A 21756-nucleotide genomic window follows, 5' to 3' on the forward strand; every position below is an offset into this window, starting at 1 on the left:
GAAACGGTGAGATAAGCCTATTTTTGCAACAATGGTTAAAATCTTCAATTTTTCATCACAGATGTGTCCAAGATGCACAAAAGCGCTGGAAACGGTGAGATAAGCCTATTTTTGCAACAATGGTTAAAATCTTCAATTTTTCATCACAGATGTGCCCAAGGTGCGCAAAAGTGCTGGAAACGGTGAGATAAGCCTAATTTTGCAACAATGTTTAAGGTTTGGAGGTTTCATAGACTAAAGTTGAAAATCAGTGGTTTGACTGCCATAATGAAATAGGGTCACTAATCAACGTGTTTTCTCAAAAGGCCTTCACTCAATTTCCTTGATACTTAAAATGCATACAGTGGATTATAATAATGAAAAAGGATAATTTGAAATCTTGGTTTCAACTCTAAAGGAACTCTTTAAAAAAAAGATTTTAAGTTTTGGAAACCCCAATGAAAAAGTAGCAACTGCACGGTTTCTACTGTCAGATTCGCTCTAAGTGCCAAAAAGTGCTGGAAACGGGGAGATAAGCCTATTTTTGCAACTTTGGTTAAAATCTTCAATTTTTCATCACAGATGTGCCCAAGATGCACAAAAGCGCTGGAAACGGTGAGATAAGCCTATTTTTGCAACTTTGGTTAAAATCTTCAATTTTTCATCACAGATGTGCCCAAGATGCCCAAAAGCGCTGGAAACGGTGAGATAAGCCTATTTTTGCAACTTTGGTTAAAATCTTCATTTTTTCATCACAGATATGCCCAAGGTGCACAAAAGTGCTGGAAACGGTGAGATAAGCCTAATTTTGCAACAATGTTTAAGGTTTGGAGGTTTCATAGACTAAAGTTGAAAATCAGTGGTTTGACTGCCATAATGAAATAGGGTCACTAATCAACGTGTTTTCTCAAAAGGCCTTCAGTCAAATTCCTTGATACTTAAAATGCATACAGTGGATTATAATAATGAAAAAGGATAATTTGAAATCTTGGTTTCAACTCTAAAGGAACTCTTTAAAAAAAAGATTTTAAGTTTTGGAAACCCCAATGAAAAAGTAGCAACTGCACGGTTCCTACTGTCAGATTCGCTCTAAGTGCCAAAAAGTGCTGGAAACGGGGAGATAAGCCTATTTTTGCAACAATGGTTAAAATCTTCAATTTTTCATCACAGATGTGTCCAAGATGCACAAAAGCGCTGGAAACGGTGAGATAAGCCTATTTTTGCAACTTTGGTTAAAATCTTCAATTTTTCATCACAGATGTGCCCAAGATGCACAAAAGCGCTGGAAACGGTGAGATAAGCCTATTTTTGCAACTTTGGTTAAAATCTTCAATTTTTCATCACAGATGTGTCCAAGATGCACAAAAGCGCTGGAAACGGTGAGATAAGCCTATTTTTGCAACAATGGTTAAAATCTTCAATTTTTCATCACAGATGTGTCCAAGATGCACAAAAGCGCTGGAAACGGTGAGATAAGCCTATTTTTGCAACTTTGGTTAAAATCTTCAATTTTTCATCACAGATGTGCCCAAGATGCACAAAAGCGCTGGAAACGGTGAGATAAGCCTATTTTTGCAACTTTGGTTAAAATCTTCAATTTTTCATCACAGATGTGTCCAAGATGCACAAAAGCGCTGGAAACGGTGAGATAAGCCTATTTTTGCAACAATGGTTAAAATCTTCAATTTTTCATCACAGATATGCCCAAGGTGCACAAAAGTGCTGGAAACGGTGAGATAAGCCTAATTTTGCAACAATGTTTAAGGTTTGGAGGTTTCATAGACCAAAGTTGAAAATCAGTGGTTTGACTGCCATAATGAAATAGGGTCACTAATCAACGTGTTTTCTCAAAAGGCCTTCAGTCAAATTCCTTGATACTTAAAATGCATACAGTGGATTATAATAATGAAAAAGGATAATTTGAAATCTTGGTTTCAACTCTAAAGGAACTCTTTAAAAAAAAGATTTTAAGTTTTGGAAACCCCAATGAAAAAGTAGCAACTGCACGGTTTCTACTGTCAGATTCGCTCTAAGTGCCAAAAAGTGCTGGAAACGGGGAGATAAGCCTATTTTTGCAACAATGGTTAAAATCTTCAATTTTTCATCACAGATGTGTCCAAGATGCACAAAAGCGCTGGAAACGGTGAGATAAGCCTATTTTTGCAACTTTGGTTAAAATCTTCAATTTTTCATCACAGATTTGCCCAAGATGCACAAAAGCGCTGGAAACGGTGAGATAAGCCTATTTTTGCAACTTTGGTTAAAATCTTCAATTTTTCATCACAGATGTGTCCAAGATGCACAAAAGCGCTGGAAACGGTGAGATAAGCCTATTTTTGCAACAATGGTTAAAATCTTCAATTTTTCATCACAGATGTGTCCAAGATGCACAAAAGCGCTGGAAACGGTGAGATAAGCCTATTTTTGCAACTTTGGTTAAAATCTTCATTTTTTCGTCACAGATATGCCCAAGGTGCACAAAAGTGCTGGACACGGTGAGATAAGCCTAATTTTGCAACAATGTTTAAGGTTTGGAGGTTTCATAGACCAAAGTTGAAAATCAGTGGTTTGACTGCCATAATGAAATAGGGTCACTAATCAACGTGTTTTCTCAAAAGGCCTTCAGTCAAATTCCTTGATACTTAAAATGCATACAGTGGATTATAATAATGAAAAAGGATAATTTGAAATCTTGGTTTCAACTCTAAAGGAACTCTTTAAAAAAAAGATTTTAAGTTTTGGAAACCCCAATGAAAAAGTAGCAACTGCACGGTTTCTACTGTCAGATTCGCTCTAAGTGCCAAAAAGTGCTGGAAACGGGGAGATAAGCCTATTTTTGCAACAATGGTTAAAATCTTCAATTTTTCATCACAGATGTGTCCAAGATGCACAAAAGCGCTGGAAACGGTGAGATAAGCCTATTTTTGCAACTTTGGTTAAAATCTTCAATTTTTCATCACAGATGTGCCCAAGATGCACAAAAGCGCTGGAAACGGTGAGATAAGCCTATTTTTGCAACTTTGGTTAAAATCTTCAATTTTTCATCACAGATGTGCCCAAGATGCCCAAAAGCGCTGGAAACGGTGAGATAAGCCTATTTTTGCAACTTTGGTTAAAATCTTCATTTTTTCATCACAGATATGCCCAAGGTGCACAAAAGTGCTGGAAACGGTGAGATAAGCCTAATTTTGCAACAATGTTTAAGGTTTGGAGGTTTCATAGACTAAAGTTGAAAATCAGTGGTTTGACTGCCATAATGAAATAGGGTCACTAATCAACGTGTTTTCTCAAAAGGCCTTCAGTCAAATTCCTTAATACTTAAAATGCATACAGTGGATTATAATAATGAAAAAGGATAATTTGAAATCTTGGTTTCAACTCTAAAGGAACTCTTTAAAAAAAAGATTTTAAGTTTTGGAAACCCCACTGAAAAAGTAGCAACTGCACGGTTTCTACTGTCAGATTCGCTCTAAGTGCCAAAAAGTGCTGGAAACGGGGAGATAAGCCTATTTTTGCAACAATGGTTAAAATCTTCAATTTTTCATCACAGATGTGTCCAAGATGCACAAAAGCGCTGGAAACGGTGAGATAAGCCTATTTTTGCAACTTTGGTTAAAATCTTCAATTTTTCATCACAGATGTGCCCAAGATGCACAAAAGCGCTGGAAACGGTGAGATAAGCCTATTTTTGCAACTTTGGTTAAAATCTTCAATTTTTCATCACAGATGTGCCCAAGATGCCCAAAAGCGCTGGAAACGGTGAGATAAGCCTATTTTTGCAACTTTGGTTAAAATCTTCATTTTTTCATCACAGATGTGCCCAAGGTGCGCAAAAGTGCTGGAAACGGTGAGATAAGCCTAATTTTTCAACAATGTTTAAGGTTTGGAGGTTTCATAGACTAAAGTTGAAAATCAGTGGTTTGACTGCCATAATGAAATAGGGTCACTAATCAACGTGTTTTCTCAAAAGGCCTTCAGTCAAATTCCTTGATACTTAAAATGCATACAGTGGATTATAATAATGAAAAAGGATAATTTGAAATCTTGGTTTCAACTCTAAAGGAACTCTTTAAAAAAAAGATTTTAAGTTTTGGAAACCCCAATGAAAAAGTAGCAACTGCACGGTTTCTACTGTCAGATTCGCTCTAAGTGCCAAAAAGAGCTGGAAACGGGGAGATAAGCCTATTTTTGCAACAATGGTTAAAATCTTCAATTTTTCATCACAGATGTGCCCAAGATGCCCAAAAGCGCTGGAAACGGTGAGATAAGCCTATTTTTGCAACTTTGGTTAAAATCTTCAATTTTTCATCACAGATTTGCCCAAGATGCACAAAAGCGCTGGAAACGGTGAGATAAGCCTATTTTTGCAACTTTGGTTAAAATCTTCAATTTTTCATCACAGATGTGTCCAAGATGCACAAAAGCGCTGGAAACGGTGAGATAAGCCTATTTTTGCAACAATGGTTAAAATCTTCAATTTTTCATCACAGATGTGTCCAAGATGCACAAAAGCGCTGGAAACGGTGAGATAAGCCTATTTTTGCAACTTTGGTTAAAATCTTCATTTTTTCGTCACAGATATGCCCAAGGTGCACAAAAGTGCTGGACACGGTGAGATAAGCCTAATTTTGCAACAATGTTTAAGGTTTGGAGGTTTCATAGACCAAAGTTGAAAATCAGTGGTTTGACTGCCATAATGAAATAGGGTCACTAATCAACGTGTTTTCTCAAAAGGCCTTCAGTCAAATTCCTTGATACTTAAAATGCATACAGTGGATTATAATAATGAAAAAGGATAATTTGAAATCTTGGTTTCAACTCTAAAGGAACTCTTTAAAAAAAAGATTTTAAGTTTTGGAAACCCCAATGAAAAAGTAGCAACTGCACGGTTTCTACTGTCAGATTCGCTCTAAGTGCCAAAAAGTGCTGGAAACGGGGAGATAAGCCTATTTTTGCAACAATGGTTAAAATCTTCAATTTTTCATCACAGATGTGTCCAAGATGCACAAAAGCGCTGGAAACGGTGAGATAAGCCTATTTTTGCAACTTTGGTTAAAATCTTCAATTTTTCATCACAGATGTGCCCAAGATGCACAAAAGCGCTGGAAACGGTGAGATAAGCCTATTTTTGCAACTTTGGTTAAAATCTTCAATTTTTCATCACAGATGTGCCCAAGATGCCCAAAAGCGCTGGAAACGGTGAGATAAGCCTATTTTTGCAACTTTGGTTAAAATCTTCATTTTTTCATCACAGATATGCCCAAGGTGCACAAAAGTGCTGGAAACGGTGAGATAAGCCTAATTTTGCAACAATGTTTAAGGTTTGGAGGTTTCATAGACTAAAGTTGAAAATCAGTGGTTTGACTGCCATAATGAAATAGGGTCACTAATCAACGTGTTTTCTCAAAAGGCCTTCAGTCAAATTCCTTAATACTTAAAATGCATACAGTGGATTATAATAATGAAAAAGGATAATTTGAAATCTTGGTTTCAACTCTAAAGGAACTCTTTAAAAAAAAGATTTTAAGTTTTGGAAACCCCACTGAAAAAGTAGCAACTGCACGGTTTCTACTGTCAGATTCGCTCTAAGTGCCAAAAAGTGCTGGAAACGGGGAGATAAGCCTATTTTTGCAACAATGGTTAAAATCTTCAATTTTTCATCACAGATGTGTCCAAGATGCACAAAAGCGCTGGAAACGGTGAGATAAGCCTATTTTTGCAACTTTGGTTAAAATCTTCAATTTTTCATCACAGATGTGCCCAAGATGCACAAAAGCGCTGGAAACGGTGAGATAAGCCTATTTTTGCAACTTTGGTTAAAATCTTCAATTTTTCATCACAGATGTGCCCAAGATGCCCAAAAGCGCTGGAAACGGTGAGATAAGCCTATTTTTGCAACTTTGGTTAAAATCTTCATTTTTTCATCACAGATGTGCCCAAGGTGCGCAAAAGTGCTGGAAACGGTGAGATAAGCCTAATTTTTCAACAATGTTTAAGGTTTGGAGGTTTCATAGACTAAAGTTGAAAATCAGTGGTTTGACTGCCATAATGAAATAGGGTCACTAATCAACGTGTTTTCTCAAAAGGCCTTCAGTCAAATTCCTTGATACTTAAAATGCATACAGTGGATTATAATAATGAAAAAGTATAATTTGAAATCTTGGTTTCAACTCTAAAGGAACTCTTTAAAAAAAAGATTTTAAGTTTTGGAAACCCCAATGAAAAAGTAGCAACTGCACGGTTTCTACTGTCAGATTCGCTCTAAGTGCCAAAAAGAGCTGGAAACGGGGAGATAAGCCTATTTTTGCAACAATGGTTAAAATCTTCAATTTTTCATCACAGATGTGCCCAAGATGCCCAAAAGCGCTGGAAACGGTGAGATAAGCCTATTTTTGCAACTTTGGTTAAAATCTTCATTTTTTCATCACAGATACGCCCAAGGTGCACAAAAGTGCTGGAAACGGTGAGATAAGCCTAATTTTGCAACAATGTTTAAGGTTTGGAGGTTTCATAGACTAAAGTTGAAAATCAGTGGTTTGACTGCCATAATGAAATAGGGTCACTAATCAACGTGTTTTCTCAAAAGGCCTTCAGTCAAATTCCTTGATACTTAAAATGCATACAGTGGATTATAATAATGAAAAAGGATAATTTGAAATCTTGGTTTCAACTCTAAAGGAACTCTTTAAAAAAAAGATTTTAAGTTTTGGAAACCCCACTGAAAAAGTAGCAACTGCACGGTTTCTACTGTCAGATTCGCTCTAAGTGCCAAAAAGTGCTGGAAACGGGGAGATAAGCCTATTTTTGCAACAATGGTTAAAATCTTCAATTTTTCATCACAGATGTGTCCAAGATGCACAAAAGCGCTGGAAACGGTGAGATAAGCCTATTTTTGCAACTTTGGTTAAAATCTTCAATTTTTCATCACAGATGTGCCCAAGATGCACAAAAGCGCTGGAAACGGTGAGATAAGCCTATTTTTGCAACTTTGGTTAAAATCTTCAATTTTTCATCACAGATGTGCCCAAGATGCCCAAAAGCGCTGGAAACGGTGAGATAAGCCTATTTTTGCAACTTTGGTTAAAATCTTCATTTTTTCATCACAGATGTGCCCAAGGTGCGCAAAAGTGCTGGAAACGGTGAGATAAGCCTAATTTTGCAACAATGTTTAAGGTTTGGAGGTTTCATAGACTAAAGTTGAAAATCAGTGGTTTGACTGCCATAATGAAATAGGGTCACTAATCAACGTGTTTTCTCAAAAGGCCTTCAGTCAAATTCCTTGATACTTAAAATGCATACAGTGGATTATAATAATGAAAAAGGATAATTTGAAATCTTGGTTTCAACTCTAAAGGAACTCTTTAAAAAAAAGATTTTAAGTTTTGGAAACCCCAATGAAAAAGTAGCAACTGCACGGTTTCTACTGTCAGATTCGCTCTAAGTGCCAAAAAGAGCTGGAAACGGGGAGATAAGCCTATTTTTGCAACAATGGTTAAAATCTTCAATTTTTCATCACAGATGTGCCCAAGATGCCCAAAAGCGCTGGAAACGGTGAGATAAGCCTATTTTTGCAACTTTGGTTAAAATCTTCATTTTTTCATCACAGATATGCCCAAGGTGCACAAAAGTGCTGGAAACGGTGAGATAAGCCTAATTTTGCAACAATGTTTAAGGTTTGGAGGTTTCATAGACTAAAGTTGAAAATCAGTGGTTTGACTGCCATAATGAAATAGGGTCACTAATCAACGTGTTTTCTCAAAAGGCCTTCAGTCAAATTCCTTGATACTTAAAATGCATACAGTGGATTATAATAATGAAAAAGGATAATTTGAAATCTTGGTTTCAACTCTAAAGGAACTCTTTAAAAAAAAGATTTTAAGTTTTGGAAACCCCAATGAAAAAGTAGCAACTGCACGGTTCCTACTGTCAGATTCGCTCTAAGTGCCAAAAAGTGCTGGAAACGGGGAGATAAGCCTATTTTTGCAACAATGGTTAAAATCTTCAATTTTTCATCACAGATGTGTCCAAGATGCACAAAAGCGCTGGAAACGGTGAGATAAGCCTATTTTTGCAACTTTGGTTAAAATCTTCAATTTTTCATCACAGATGTGCCCAAGATGCACAAAAGCGCTGGAAACGGTGAGATAAGCCTATTTTTGCAACTTTGGTTAAAATCTTCAATTTTTCATCACAGATGTGTCCAAGATGCACAAAAGCGCTGGAAACGGTGAGATAAGCCTATTTTTGCAACAATGGTTAAAATCTTCAATTTTTCATCACAGATGTGTCCAAGATGCACAAAAGCGCTGGAAACGGTGAGATAAGCCTATTTTTGCAACTTTGGTTAAAATCTTCATTTTTTCATCACAGATATGCCCAAGGTGCACAAAAGTGCTGGAAACGGTGAGATAAGCCTAATTTTGCAACAATGTTTAAGGTTTGGAGGTTTCATAGACCAAAGTTGAAAATCAGTGGTTTGACTGCCATAATGAAATAGGGTCACTAATCAACGTGTTTTCTCAAAAGGCCTTCAGTCAAATTCCTTGATACTTAAAATGCATACAGTGGATTATAATAATGAAAAAGGATAATTTGAAATCTTGGTTTCAACTCTAAAGGAACTCTTTAAAAAAAAGATTTTAAGTTTTGGAAACCCCAATGAAAAAGTAGCAACTGCACGGTTTCTACTGTCAGATTCGCTCTAAGTGCCAAAAAGTGCTGGAAACGGGGAGATAAGCCTATTTTTGCAACTTTGGTTAAAATCTTCAATTTTTCATCACAGATGTGCCCAAGATGCACAAAAGCGCTGGAAACGGTGAGATAAGCCTATTTTTGCAACTTTGGTTAAAATCTTCAATTTTTCATCACAGATGTGCCCAAGATGCCCAAAAGCGCTGGAAACGGTGAGATAAGCCTATTTTTGCAACTTTGGTTAAAATCTTCATTTTTTCATCACAGATATGCCCAAGGTGCACAAAAGTGCTGGAAACGGTGAGATAAGCCTAATTTTGCAACAATGTTTAAGGTTTGGAGGTTTCATAGACTAAAGTTGAAAATCAGTGGTTTGACTGCCATAATGAAATAGGGTCACTAATCAACGTGTTTTCTCAAAAGGCCTTCAGTCAAATTCCTTGATACTTAAAATGCATACAGTGGATTATAATAATGAAAAAGGATAATTTGAAATCTTGGTTTCAACTCTAAAGGAACTCTTTAAAAAAAAGATTTTAAGTTTTGGAAACCCCAATGAAAAAGTAGCAACTGCACGGTTCCTACTGTCAGATTCGCTCTAAGTGCCAAAAAGTGCTGGAAACGGGGAGATAAGCCTATTTTTGCAACAATGGTTAAAATCTTCAATTTTTCATCACAGATGTGTCCAAGATGCACAAAAGCGCTGGAAACGGTGAGATAAGCCTATTTTTGCAACTTTGGTTAAAATCTTCAATTTTTCATCACAGATGTGCCCAAGATGCACAAAAGCGCTGGAAACGGTGAGATAAGCCTATTTTTGCAACTTTGGTTAAAATCTTCAATTTTTCATCACAGATGTGTCCAAGATGCACAAAAGCGCTGGAAACGGTGAGATAAGCCTATTTTTGCAACAATGGTTAAAATCTTCAATTTTTCATCACAGATGTGTCCAAGATGCACAAAAGCGCTGGAAACGGTGAGATAAGCCTATTTTTGCAACTTTGGTTAAAATCTTCATTTTTTCATCACAGATATGCCCAAGGTGCACAAAAGTGCTGGAAACGGTGAGATAAGCCTAATTTTGCAACAATGTTTAAGGTTTGGAGGTTTCATAGACTAAAGTTGAAAATCAGTGGTTTGACTGCCATAATGAAATAGGGTCACTAATCAACGTGTTTTCTCAAAAGGCCTTCAGTCAAATTCCTTGATACTTAAAATGCATACAGTGGATTATAATAATGAAAAAGGATAATTTGAAATCTTGGTTTCAACTCTAAAGGAACTCTTTAAAAAAAAGATTTTAAGTTTTGGAAACCCCAATGAAAAAGTAGCAACTGCACGGTTCCTACTGTCAGATTCGCTCTAAGTGCCAAAAAGTGCTGGAAACGGGGAGATAAGCCTATTTTTGCAACAATGGTTAAAATCTTCAATTTTTCATCACAGATGTGTCCAAGATGCACAAAAGCGCTGGAAACGGTGAGATAAGCCTATTTTTGCAACTTTGGTTAAAATCTTCAATTTTTCATCACAGATGTGCCCAAGATGCACAAAAGCGCTGGAAACGGTGAGATAAGCCTATTTTTGCAACTTTGGTTAAAATCTTCAATTTTTCATCACAGATGTGTCCAAGATGCACAAAAGCGCTGGAAACGGTGAGATAAGCCTATTTTTGCAACAATGGTTAAAATCTTCAATTTTTCATCACAGATGTGTCCAAGATGCACAAAAGCGCTGGAAACGGTGAGATAAGCCTATTTTTGCAACTTTGGTTAAAATCTTCATTTTTTCATCACAGATATGCCCAAGGTGCACAAAAGTGCTGGAAACGGTGAGATAAGCCTAATTTTGCAACAATGTTTAAGGTTTGGAGGTTTCATAGACCAAAGTTGAAAATCAGTGGTTTGACTGCCATAATGAAATAGGGTCACTAATCAACGTGTTTTCTCAAAAGGCCTTCAGTCAAATTCCTTGATACTTAAAATGCATACAGTGGATTATAATAATGAAAAAGGATAATTTGAAATCTTGGTTTCAACTCTAAAGGAACTCTTTAAAAAAAAGATTTTAAGTTTTGGAAACCCCAATGAAAAAGTAGCAACTGCACGGTTTCTACTGTCAGATTCGCTCTAAGTGCCAAAAAGTGCTGGAAACGGGGAGATAAGCCTATTTTTGCAACAATGGTTAAAATCTTCAATTTTTCATCACAGATGTGTCCAAGATGCACAAAAGCGCTGGAAACGGTGAGATAAGCCTATTTTTGCAACTTTGGTTAAAATCTTCAATTTTTCATCACAGATTTGCCCAAGATGCACAAAAGCGCTGGAAACGGTGAGATAAGCCTATTTTTGCAACTTTGGTTAAAATCTTCAATTTTTCATCACAGATGTGTCCAAGATGCACAAAAGCGCTGGAAACGGTGAGATAAGCCTATTTTTGCAACAATGGTTAAAATCTTCAATTTTTCATCACAGATGTGTCCAAGATGCACAAAAGCGCTGGAAACGGTGAGATAAGCCTATTTTTGCAACTTTGGTTAAAATCTTCATTTTTTCGTCACAGATATGCCCAAGGTGCACAAAAGTGCTGGACACGGTGAGATAAGCCTAATTTTGCAACAATGTTTAAGGTTTGGAGGTTTCATAGACCAAAGTTGAAAATCAGTGGTTTGACTGCCATAATGAAATAGGGTCACTAATCAACGTGTTTTCTCAAAAGGCCTTCAGTCAAATTCCTTGATACTTAAAATGCATACAGTGGATTATAATAATGAAAAAGGATAATTTGAAATCTTGGTTTCAACTCTAAAGGAACTCTTTAAAAAAAAGATTTTAAGTTTTGGAAACCCCAATGAAAAAGTAGCAACTGCACGGTTTCTACTGTCAGATTCGCTCTAAGTGCCAAAAAGTGCTGGAAACGGGGAGATAAGCCTATTTTTGCAACAATGGTTAAAATCTTCAATTTTTCATCACAGATGTGTCCAAGATGCACAAAAGCGCTGGAAACGGTGAGATAAGCCTATTTTTGCAACTTTGGTTAAAATCTTCAATTTTTCATCACAGATGTGCCCAAGATGCACAAAAGCGCTGGAAACGGTGAGATAAGCCTATTTTTGCAACTTTGGTTAAAATCTTCAATTTTTCATCACAGATGTGCCCAAGATGCCCAAAAGCGCTGGAAACGGTGAGATAAGCCTATTTTTGCAACTTTGGTTAAAATCTTCATTTTTTCATCACAGATATGCCCAAGGTGCACAAAAGTGCTGGAAACGGTGAGATAAGCCTAATTTTGCAACAATGTTTAAGGTTTGGAGGTTTCATAGACTAAAGTTGAAAATCAGTGGTTTGACTGCCATAATGAAATAGGGTCACTAATCAACGTGTTTTCTCAAAAGGCCTTCAGTCAAATTCCTTAATACTTAAAATGCATACAGTGGATTATAATAATGAAAAAGGATAATTTGAAATCTTGGTTTCAACTCTAAAGGAACTCTTTAAAAAAAAGATTTTAAGTTTTGGAAACCCCACTGAAAAAGTAGCAACTGCACGGTTTCTACTGTCAGATTCGCTCTAAGTGCCAAAAAGTGCTGGAAACGGGGAGATAAGCCTATTTTTGCAACAATGGTTAAAATCTTCAATTTTTCATCACAGATGTGTCCAAGATGCACAAAAGCGCTGGAAACGGTGAGATAAGCCTATTTTTGCAACTTTGGTTAAAATCTTCAATTTTTCATCACAGATGTGCCCAAGATGCACAAAAGCGCTGGAAACGGTGAGATAAGCCTATTTTTGCAACTTTGGTTAAAATCTTCAATTTTTCATCACAGATGTGCCCAAGATGCCCAAAAGCGCTGGAAACGGTGAGATAAGCCTATTTTTGCAACTTTGGTTAAAATCTTCATTTTTTCATCACAGATGTGCCCAAGGTGCGCAAAAGTGCTGGAAACGGTGAGATAAGCCTAATTTTTCAACAATGTTTAAGGTTTGGAGGTTTCATAGACTAAAGTTGAAAATCAGTGGTTTGACTGCCATAATGAAATAGGGTCACTAATCAACGTGTTTTCTCAAAAGGCCTTCAGTCAAATTCCTTGATACTTAAAATGCATACAGTGGATTATAATAATGAAAAAGGATAATTTGAAATCTTGGTTTCAACTCTAAAGGAACTCTTTAAAAAAAAGATTTTAAGTTTTGGAAACCCCAATGAAAAAGTAGCAACTGCACGGTTTCTACTGTCAGATTCGCTCTAAGTGCCAAAAAGAGCTGGAAACGGGGAGATAAGCCTATTTTTGCAACAATGGTTAAAATCTTCAATTTTTCATCACAGATGTGCCCAAGATGCCCAAAAGCGCTGGAAACGGTGAGATAAGCCTATTTTTGCAACTTTGGTTAAAATCTTCAATTTTTCATCACAGATTTGCCCAAGATGCACAAAAGCGCTGGAAACGGTGAGATAAGCCTATTTTTGCAACTTTGGTTAAAATCTTCAATTTTTCATCACAGATGTGTCCAAGATGCACAAAAGCGCTGGAAACGGTGAGATAAGCCTATTTTTGCAACAATGGTTAAAATCTTCAATTTTTCATCACAGATGTGTCCAAGATGCACAAAAGCGCTGGAAACGGTGAGATAAGCCTATTTTTGCAACTTTGGTTAAAATCTTCATTTTTTCGTCACAGATATGCCCAAGGTGCACAAAAGTGCTGGACACGGTGAGATAAGCCTAATTTTGCAACAATGTTTAAGGTTTGGAGGTTTCATAGACCAAAGTTGAAAATCAGTGGTTTGACTGCCATAATGAAATAGGGTCACTAATCAACGTGTTTTCTCAAAAGGCCTTCAGTCAAATTCCTTGATACTTAAAATGCATACAGTGGATTATAATAATGAAAAAGGATAATTTGAAATCTTGGTTTCAACTCTAAAGGAACTCTTTAAAAAAAAGATTTTAAGTTTTGGAAACCCCAATGAAAAAGTAGCAACTGCACGGTTTCTACTGTCAGATTCGCTCTAAGTGCCAAAAAGTGCTGGAAACGGGGAGATAAGCCTATTTTTGCAACAATGGTTAAAATCTTCAATTTTTCATCACAGATGTGTCCAAGATGCACAAAAGCGCTGGAAACGGTGAGATAAGCCTATTTTTGCAACTTTGGTTAAAATCTTCAATTTTTCATCACAGATGTGCCCAAGATGCACAAAAGCGCTGGAAACGGTGAGATAAGCCTATTTTTGCAACTTTGGTTAAAATCTTCAATTTTTCATCACAGATGTGCCTAAGATGCCCAAAAGCGCTGGAAACGGTGAGATAAGCCTATTTTTGCAACTTTGGTTAAAATCTTCATTTTTTCATCACAGATATGCCCAAGGTGCACAAAAGTGCTGGAAACGGTGAGATAAGCCTAATTTTGCAACAATGTTTAAGGTTTGGAGGTTTCATAGACTAAAGTTGAAAATCAGTGGTTTGACTGCCATAATGAAATAGGGTCACTAATCAACGTGTTTTCTCAAAAGGCCTTCAGTCAAATTCCTTAATACTTAAAATGCATACAGTGGATTATAATAATGAAAAAGGATAATTTGAAATCTTGGTTTCAACTCTAAAGGAACTCTTTAAAAAAAAGATTTTAAGTTTTGGAAACCCCACTGAAAAAGTAGCAACTGCACGGTTTCTACTGTCAGATTCGCTCTAAGTGCCAAAAAGTGCTGGAAACGGGGAGATAAGCCTATTTTTGCAACAATGGTTAAAATCTTCAATTTTTCATCACAGATGTGTCCAAGATGCACAAAAGCGCTGGAAACGGTGAGATAAGCCTATTTTTGCAACTTTGGTTAAAATCTTCAATTTTTCATCACAGATGTGCCCAAGATGCACAAAAGCGCTGGAAACGGTGAGATAAGCCTATTTTTGCAACTTTGGTTAAAATCTTCAATTTTTCATCACAGATGTGCCCAAGATGCCCAAAAGCGCTGGAAACGGTGAGATAAGCCTATTTTTGCAACTTTGGTTAAAATCTTCATTTTTTCATCACAGATGTGCCCAAGGTGCGCAAAAGTGCTGGAAACGGTGAGATAAGCCTAATTTTTCAACAATGTTTAAGGTTTGGAGGTTTCATAGACTAAAGTTGAAAATCAGTGGTTTGACTGCCATAATGAAATAGGGTCACTAATCAACGTGTTTTCTCAAAAGGCCTTCAGTCAAATTCCTTGATACTTAAAATGCATACAGTGGATTATAATAATGAAAAAGGATAATTTGAAATCTTGGTTTCAACTCTAAAGGAACTCTTTAAAAAAAAGATTTTAAGTTTTGGAAACCCCAATGAAAAAGTAGCAACTGCACGGTTTCTACTGTCAGATTCGCTCTAAGTGCCAAAAAGAGCTGGAAACGGGGAGATAAGCCTATTTTTGCAACAATGGTTAAAATCTTCAATTTTTCATCACAGATGTGCCCAAGATGCCCAAAAGCGCTGGAAACGGTGAGATAAGCCTATTTTTGCAACTTTGGTTAAAATCTTCATTTTTTCATCACAGATACGCCCAAGGTGCACAAAAGTGCTGGAAACGGTGAGATAAGCCTAATTTTGCAACAATGTTTAAGGTTTGGAGGTTTCATAGACTAAAGTTGAAAATCAGTGGTTTGACTGCCATAATGAAATAGGGTCACTAATCAACGTGTTTTCTCAAAAGGCCTTCAGTCAAATTCCTTGATACTTAAAATGCATACAGTGGATTATAATAATGAAAAAGGATAATTTGAAATCTTGGTTTCAACTCTAAAGGAACTCTTTAAAAAAAAGATTTTAAGTTTTGGAAACCCCACTGAAAAAGTAGCAACTGCACGGTTTCTACTGTCAGATTCGCTCTAAGTGCCAAAAAGTGCTGGAAACGGGGAGATAAGCCTATTTTTGCAACAATGGTTAAAATCTTCAATTTTTCATCACAGATGTGTCCAAGATGCACAAAAGCGCTGGAAACGGTGAGATAAGCCTATTTTTGCAACTTTGGTTAAAATCTTCAATTTTTCATCACAGATGTGCCCAAGATGCACAAAAGCGCTGGAAACGGTGAGATAAGCCTATTTTTGCAACTTTGGTTAAAATCTTCAATTTTTCATCACAGATGTGCCCAAGATGCCCAAAAGCGCTGGAAACGGTGAGATAAGCCTATTTTTGCAACTTTGGTTAAAATCTTCATTTTTTCATCACAGATGTGCCCAAGGTGCGCAAAAGTGCTGGAAACGGTGAGATAAGCCTAATTTTGCAACAATGTTTAAGGTTTGGAGGTTTCATAGACTAAAGTTGAAAATCAGTGGTTTGACTGCCATAATGAAATAGGGTCACTAATCAACGTGTTTTCTCAAAAGGCCTTCAGTCAAATTCCTTGATACTTAAAATGCATACAGTGGATTATAATAATGAAAAAGGATAATTTGAAATCTTGGTTTCAACTCTAAAGGAACTCTTTAAAAAAAAGATTTTAAGTTTTGGAAACCCCAATGAAAAAGTAGCAACTGCACGGTTCCTACTGTCAGATTCGCTCTAAGTGCCAAAAAGTGCTGGAAACGGGGAGATAAGCCTATTTTTGCAACAATGGTTAAAATCTTCAATTTTTCATCACAGATGTGTCCAAGATGCACAAAAGCGCTGGAAACGGTGAGATAAGCCTATTTTTGCAACTTTGGTTAAAATCTTCAATTTTTCATCACAGATGTGCCCAAGATGCACAAAAGCGCTGGAAACGGTGAGATAAGCCTATTTTTGCAACTTTGGTTAAAATCTTCAATTTTTCATCACAGATGTGTCCAAGATGCACAAAAGCGCTGGAAACGGTGAGATAAGCCTATTTTTGCAACAATGGTTAAAATCTTCAATTTTTCATCACAGATGTGTCCAAGATGCACAAAAGCGCTGGAAACGGTGAGATAAGCCTATTTTTGCAACTTTGGTTAAAATCTTCATTTTTTCATCACAGATATGCCCAAGGTGCACAAAAGTGCTGGAAACGGTGAGATAAGCCTAATTTTGCAACAATGTTTAAGGTTTGGAGGTTTCATAGACCAAAGTTGAAAATCAGTGGTTTGACTGCCATAATGAAATAGGGTCACTAATCAACGTGTTTTCTCAAAAGGCCTTCAGTCAAATTCCTTGATACTTAAAATGCATACAGTGGATTATAATAATGAAAAAGGATAATTTGAAATCTTGGTTTCAACTCTAAAGGAACTCTTTAAAAAAAAGATTTTAAGTTTTGGAAACCCCAATGAAAAAGTAGCAACTGCACGGTTTCTACTGTCAGATTCGCTCTAAGTGCCAAAAAGTGCTGGAAACGGGGAGATAAGCCTATTTTTGCAACTTTGGTTAAAATCTTCAATTTTTCATCACAGATGTGCCCAAGATGCACAAAAGCGCTGGAAACGGTGAGATAAGCCTATTTTTGCAACTTTGGTTAAAATCTTCAATTTTTCATCACAGATGTGCCCAAGATGCCCAAAAGCGCTGGAAACGGTGAGATAAGCCTATTTTTGCAACTTTGGTTAAAATCTTCATTTTTTCATCACAGATATGCCCAAGGTGCACAAAAGTGCTGGAAACGGTGAGATAAGCCTAATTTTGCAACAATGTTTAAGGTTTGGAGGTTTCATAGACTAAAGTTGAAAATCAGTGGTTTGACTGCCATAATGAAATAGGGTCACTAATCAACGTGTTTTCTCAAAAGGCCTTCAGTCAAATTCCTTGATACTTAAAATGCATACAGTGGATTATAATAATGAAAAAGGATAATTTGAAATCTTGGTTTCAACTCTAAAGGAACTCTTTAAAAAAAAGATTTTAAGTTTTGGAAACCCCAATGAAAAAGTAGCAACTGCACGGTTCCTACTGTCAGATTCGCTCTAAGTGCCAAAAAGTGCTGGAAACGGGGAGATAAGCCTATTTTTGCAACAATGGTTAAAATCTTCAATTTTTCATCACAGATGTGTCCAAGATGCACAAAAGCGCTGGAAACGGTGAGATAAGCCTATTTTTGCAACTTTGGTTAAAATCTTCAATTTTTCATCACAGATGTGCCCAAGATGCACAAAAGCGCTGGAAACGGTGAGATAAGCCTATTTTTGCAACTTTGGTTAAAATCTTCAATTTTTCATCACAGATGTGTCCAAGATGCACAAAAGCGCTGGAAACGGTGAGATAAGCCTATTTTTGCAACAATGGTTAAAATCTTCAATTTTTCATCACAGATGTGTCCAAGATGCACAAAAGCGCTGGAAACGGTGAGATAAGCCTATTTTTGCAACAATGGTTAAAATCTTAAATTTTTCATCACAGATGTGCCCAAGGTGCGCAAAAGTGCTGGAAACGGTGAGATAAGCCTAATTTTGCAACAATGTTTAAGGTTTGGAGGTTTCATAGACTAAAGTTGAAAATCAGTGGTTTGACTGCCATAATGAAATAGGGTCACTAATCAACGTGTTTTCTCAAAAGGCCTTCACTCAATTTCCTTGATACTTAAAATGCATACAGTGGATTATAATAATGAAAAAGGATAATTTGAAATCTTGGTTTCAACTCTAAAGGAACTCTTTAAAAAAAAGATTTTAAGTTTTGGAAACCCCAATGAAAAAGTAGCAACTGCACGGTTTCTACTGTCAGATTCGCTCTAAGTGCCAAAAAGTGCTGGAAACGGGGAGATAAGCCTATTTTTGCAACTTTGGTTAAAATCTTCAATTTTTCATCACAGATGTGCCCAAGATGCACAAAAGCGCTGGAAACGGTGAGATAAGCCTATTTTTGCAACTTTGGTTAAAATCTTCAATTTTTCATCACAGATGTGCCCAAGATGCCCAAAAGCGCTGGAAACGGTGAGATAAGCCTATTTTTGCAACTTTGGTTAAAATCTTCATTTTTTCATCACAGATATGCCCAAGGTGCACAAAAGTGCTGGAAACGGTGAGATAAGCCTAATTTTGCAACAATGTTTAAGGTTTGGAGGTTTCATAGACTAAAGTTGAAAATCAGTGGTTTGACTGCCATAATGAAATAGGGTCACTAATCAACGTGTTTTCTCAAAAGGCCTTCAGTCAAATTCCTTGATACTTAAAATGCATACAGTGGATTATAATAATGAAAAAGGATAATTTGAAATCTTGGTTTCAACTCTAAAGGAACTCTTTAAAAAAAAGATTTTAAGTTTTGGAAACCCCAATGAAAAAGGAGCAACTGCACGGTTCCTACTGTCAGATTCGCTCTAAGTGCCAAAAAGTGCTGGAAACGGGGAGATAAGCCTATTTTTGCAACAATGGTTAAAATCTTCAATTTTTCATCACAGATGTGTCCAAGATGCACAAAAGCGCTGGAAACGGTGAGATAAGCCTATTTTTGCAACTTTGGTTAAAATCTTCAATTTTTCATCACAGATGTGCCCAAGATGCACAAAAGCGCTGGAAACGGTGAGATAAGCCTATTTTTGCAACTTTGGTTAAAATCTTCAATTTTTCATCACAGATGTGTCCAAGATGCACAAAAGCGCTGGAAACGGTGAGATAAGCCTATTTTTGCAACAATGGTTAAAATCTTCAATTTTTCATCACAGATGTGTCCAAGATGCACAAAAGCGCTGGAAACGGTGAGATAAGCCTATTTTTGCAACTTTGGTTAAAATCTTCATTTTTTCATCACAGATATGCCCAAGGTGCACAAAAGTGCTGGAAACGGTGAGATAAGCCTAATTTTGCAACAATGTTTAAGGTTTGGAGGTTTCATAGACCAAAGTTGAAAATCAGTGGTTTGACTGCCATAATGAAATAGGGTCACTAATCAACGTGTTTTCTCAAAAGGCCTTCAGTCAAATTCCTTGATACTTAAAATGCATACAGTGGATTATAATAATGAAAAAGGATAATTTGAAATCTTGGTTTCAACTCTAAAGGAACTCTTTAAAAAAAAGATTTTAAGTTTTGGAAACCCCAATGAAAAAGTAGCAACTGCACGGTTTCTACTGTCAGATTGGCTCTAAGTGCCAAAAAGTGCTGGAAACGGGGAGATAAGCCTATTTTTGCAACAATGGTTAAAATTTTCAATTTTTCATCACAGATGTGCCCAAGATGCGCAAAAGCGCTGGAAACGGTGAGATAAGCCTATTTTTGCAACTTTGGTTAAAATCTTCAATTTTTCATCACAGACGTGCCCAAGATGCGCAAAAGCGCTTGAAACGGTGAGATAAGTCTATTTTTGCAACTTTGGTTAAAATCTTCAATTTTTCATCACAGATGTGCCCAAGATGCGCAAAAGCGCTGGAAACGGTGAGATAAGCCTATTTTTGCAACTTTGGTTAAAATCTTCAATTTTTCATCACAGATGTGTCCAAGATGCACAAAAGCGCTGGAAACGGTGAGATAAGCCTATTTTTGCAACAATGGTTAAAATCTTCAATTTTTCATCACAGATGTGTCCAAGATGCACAAAAGCGCTGGAAACGGTGAGATAAGCCTATTTTTGCAACAATGGTTAAAATCTTAAATTTTTCATCACAGATGTGCCCAAGGTGCGCAAAAGTGCTGGAAACGGTGAGATAAGCCTAATTTTGCAACAATGTTTAAGGTTTGGAGGTTTCATAGACTAAAGTTGAAAATCAGTGGTTTGACTGCCATAATGAAATAGGGTCACTAATCAACGTGTTTTCTCAAAAGGCCTTCACTCAATTTCCTTGATACTTAAAATGCATACAGTGGATTATAATAATGAAAAAGGATAATTTGAAATCTTGGTTTCAACTCTAAAGGAACTCTTTAAAAAAAAGATTTTAAGTTTTGGAAACCCCAATGAAAAAGTAGCAACTGCACGGTTTCTACTGTCAGATTCGCTCTAAGTGCCAAAAAGTGCTGGAAACGGGGAGATAAGCCTATTTTTGCAACTTTGGTTAAAATCTTCAATTTTTCATCACAGATGTGCCCAAGATGCACAAAAGCGCTGGAAACGGTGAGATAAGCCTATTTTTGCAACTTTGGTTAAAATCTTCAATTTTTCATCACAGATGTGCCCAAGATGCCCAAAAGCGCTGGAAACGGTGAGATAAGCCTATTTTTGCAACTTTGGTTAAAATCTTCATTTTTTCATCACAGATATGCCCAAGGTGCACAAAAGTGCTGGAAACGGTGAGATAAGCCTAATTTTGCAACAATGTTTAAGGTTTGGAGGTTTCATAGACTAAAGTTGAAAATCAGTGGTTTGACTGCCATAATGAAATAGGGTCACTAATCAACGTGTTTTCTCAAAAGGCCTTCAGTCAAATTCCTTGATACTTAAAATGCATACAGTGGATTATAATAATGAAAAAGGATAATTTGAAATCTTGGTTTCAACTCTAAAGGAACTCTTTAAAAAAAAGATTTTAAGTTTTGGAAACCCCAATGAAAAAGTAGCAACTGCACGGTTCCTACTGTCAGATTCGCTCTAAGTGCCAAAAAGTGCTGGAAACGGGGAGATAAGCCTATTTTTGCAACAATGGTTAAAATCTTCAATTTTTCATCACAGATGTGTCCAAGATGCACAAAAGCGCTGGAAACGGTGAGATAAGCCTATTTTTGCAACTTTGGTTAAAATCTTCAATTTTTCATCACAGATGTGCCCAAGATGCACAAAAGCGCTGGAAACGGTGAGATAAGCCTATTTTTGCAACTTTGGTTAAAATCTTCAATTTTTCATCACAGATGTGTCCAAGATGCACAAAAGCGCTGGAAACGGTGAGATAAGCCTATTTTTGCAACAATGGTTAAAATCTTCAATTTTTCATCACAGATGTGTCCAAGATGCACAAAAGCGCTGGAAACGGTGAGATAAGCCTATTTTTGCAACAATGGTTAAAATCTTAAATTTTTCATCACAGATGTGCCCAAGGTGCGCAAAAGTGCTGGAAACGGTGAGATAAGCCTAATTTTGCAACAATGTTTAAGGTTTGGAGGTTTCATAGACTAAAGTTGAAAATCAGTGGTTTGACTGCCATAATGAAATAGGGTCACTAATCAACGTGTTTTCTCAAAAGGCCTTCACTCAATTTCCTTGATACTTAAAATGCATACAGTGGATTATAATAATGA

Source organism: Pleuronectes platessa, unplaced genomic scaffold (genome assembly GCF_947347685.1).
Source record: "Pleuronectes platessa unplaced genomic scaffold, fPlePla1.1 scaffold_29, whole genome shotgun sequence".
NCBI classification, from domain to species: Eukaryota; Metazoa; Chordata; class Actinopteri; order Pleuronectiformes; family Pleuronectidae; genus Pleuronectes; species Pleuronectes platessa.